This window comes from Pteropus vampyrus, unplaced genomic scaffold (assembly GCF_000151845.1).
Source record: "Pteropus vampyrus isolate Shadow unplaced genomic scaffold, Pvam_2.0 Scaffold479, whole genome shotgun sequence".
In the NCBI taxonomy this organism is placed as follows: Eukaryota; Metazoa; Chordata; class Mammalia; order Chiroptera; family Pteropodidae; genus Pteropus; species Pteropus vampyrus.
In genome coordinates, this window is record NW_011889260.1 from 368778 (window position 1) to 371458 (window position 2681).

At 34.4% G+C, this 2681-nt stretch overlaps 1 protein-coding gene across 1 annotated transcript in view; it reads right to left on the reverse strand.

Moving 5' to 3' along the window:
* PIP5K1B (phosphatidylinositol-4-phosphate 5-kinase type 1 beta) overlaps nt 1-2681 on the reverse strand; it is a 289811-nt gene that overhangs the window by 70267 nt on the left and 216863 nt on the right. The window lies entirely within an intron of this gene.

Below are 2681 nucleotides of genomic sequence, written 5' to 3' on the forward strand. Positions count from 1 at the left end.
AGTTTGAAGGCTGAAATATGGAACCAGAAGAGAGAATGAATGGTTAAAACTATCCTGAAGTGGAGGTAATGTCTAGAGGGATCTGTTCTGGACAGTAAAGAGAAGATGGGACCCAGCACATTTGTCATGGCATTGTTCATTCATTCAACAAATACATTCACTATGTGCACTTTCCAAGCTCCACTCCCCTGTACTAGGTGCTAGGGATATAGCAGTCAGCTTACATTCAAATGAAAGAGAAAGGCATTGAACAAGATAAATAATTAAAATCTATAGTAAGTTAGATAAAGGTTAAGTGTTAAGAAAAAAAGAAAGAGAAAATGGATGGGGATCACCTTTTCCATTGTGGTAGGACTATAGGCATTATCTTTATTATCCATGTAATAAGAAATGTATTTGTGCTTAGAAACAAAGACTTTATTCAATAAATGGTACTGGGACGATGAAACAAGGAAAAAACAAGGTTAGCCCTACCTCACTTCTTACACCAAAATAATACCACACAGACAAAAACAAAACACAAACCTCAGAAACCAATCTATTAAAAAGTAAAAGAAAAATATGAATGAACATTTATTTGATTTCCTCGAGTGGTGAAGTACTTTGTAAACATAAGAATGATTAAAAAAACTTCCATTTATAACATTAAAGATACTTAAGAAATGTAACAAAAGTGTAAGGCTTGTATATTGAAAATTACAAAACATTGTTGAAAGAAATTAATGAAGTCCTAAATAAAAAGACAGACATCCATGTACATGGAATAGAAGACTTAACATCTCAATTGATCTACAGATTCAAAACATTCAACACAATCCTTACCAAAACACCAGGTTTTTGTTTTTTTGTTTGTTTTTTGGTTTGTTTTTTTTCAGAAACTGACAAACTGATTCTAAAATTCATAGAGAAATCTAAGAGACCCAGAATAGCCAAGACTTTTGAAAAAGGACTCACACTTTTGAAGGACTCACACTCTTGATTTCAAAACCTATAATACAACATTGAAGTAATCAAGACAGTATGGTACTGGTGTAAGGATAGGCATACAGATCAATGTAATAGAATTGAGAATCCAGAAATAAACTCTAACACTGTGGACAACTGATTTTCAATAAGAGAACAAAGATAATTCAGTGGGGAAAAGAATAGGCTTTTAACAAATGGTGCTAGGACAACTGGATATTTACATGCAAAAGAATGAAGTTAGACCCTACCTTATAGCACATACTAAAAATTAAATCAATATTTGTAAATCACATATCTGAAAACAGAAACTTGTGTCCAGAATATATAAAGAACTATTATAATTCAACGATAAAAGACAAATAACCGAACTAAAAATGTGCAAAGGATCTAAAAAGACATTTCTCCATGGAAAATATAAATGATCAATAAGCACATAAGATGTTCAATATCATTAGTGATTAGAGAAACGCAAATCAAAACTAAATCGAGATACCACTTTATATCTATTACGATGTCTAAAATAAAAAAGACAATAACATACATTGAAAGGATGTTGATAAATTGGACCCCTCATATGTTGCTTGTGTGATTGCAAAATTATGTAGCTGTTTTAGAAAAGAGTCTGGCAGTTCCTCAAAATGTTAAACAGAGAGTTATTACCTGATCTAGCAATTCTATTTCAAGGTATATACCCCAGAGAAATGAAAACATATGTCCACATAAAACCTTGGACATGAATGTTCATAACTGCATTATTCATAATAGCCAAAATGAAAACAAATGCAAATGTCAATCAACTAATGAATGGATAAACAAAATGTGGTGTATCCATAAAATGGAATAGTATTCAGCAATAAAAAAGAGTAGAGTACAACAAGATGGCTAAACATTGAAAACATTACATTAAGTAAAAACAGCCAAACACAAAAGGTCACATACTGTATGATTCCATTTATATAAAATGTCCAGAATAGGCAAATCTAGAGAGACAGAAAATAAATTAGTAGTTGCCAGGGGCTGGGAAAAAGAGGGAATGGAGACTGACTGCTAATGGGTACAGGATTTTTGGGGGGTGGGTAATAAAAATGTTCTAAAATTAGATAGTGGTGATGTTTGCACAACTAAGAATCACAGAATTGTATACTTCAAAGCGAGTGGATTTCGTGGTATGTGAATTATATCCCCATAAAGATGTTATGAAAAACAGACTAAAAATAAAAATGGGGAAAAGTCAATAGATTTGACTACTTGAGAAGTAAAATACTTGTTACACTAAAAACATGATAAACTATACAAATTGGGAAGATTTGCAACACATGCCATGTTTCATGGACTTGGATATGCCACTGATCGTACCATTAATTTACATACTACTAAGAAAGCAAAAATTCAGTTCTCCCACCATCTCCACAATGGGTCCCAGTGGCTGGGGCAGCAGGGGTTGCCACAGTGGCCAGGCAGGGCAGCTTCCTGAAGGTTCTCAGTGGCCATAACCTACAGGCATCACCCAAGAGGAAGGTGAGCTCTGCGGAGGGGACAGGGAAGGAGATTGGTGAGATTGCCAGCTAAACCTGCTCCTGCAAGAATGGAAACAATGCCACAAAAGGCAGCAGGGAAGGATAAATCTGCAGACAAAAAAGTGCAAGCAAAGGGAAAAGGAGAGCAAAAGGAAAACAGGCTGAAGGAGCTAACCAAGAAACTAAAGATTTACCTGC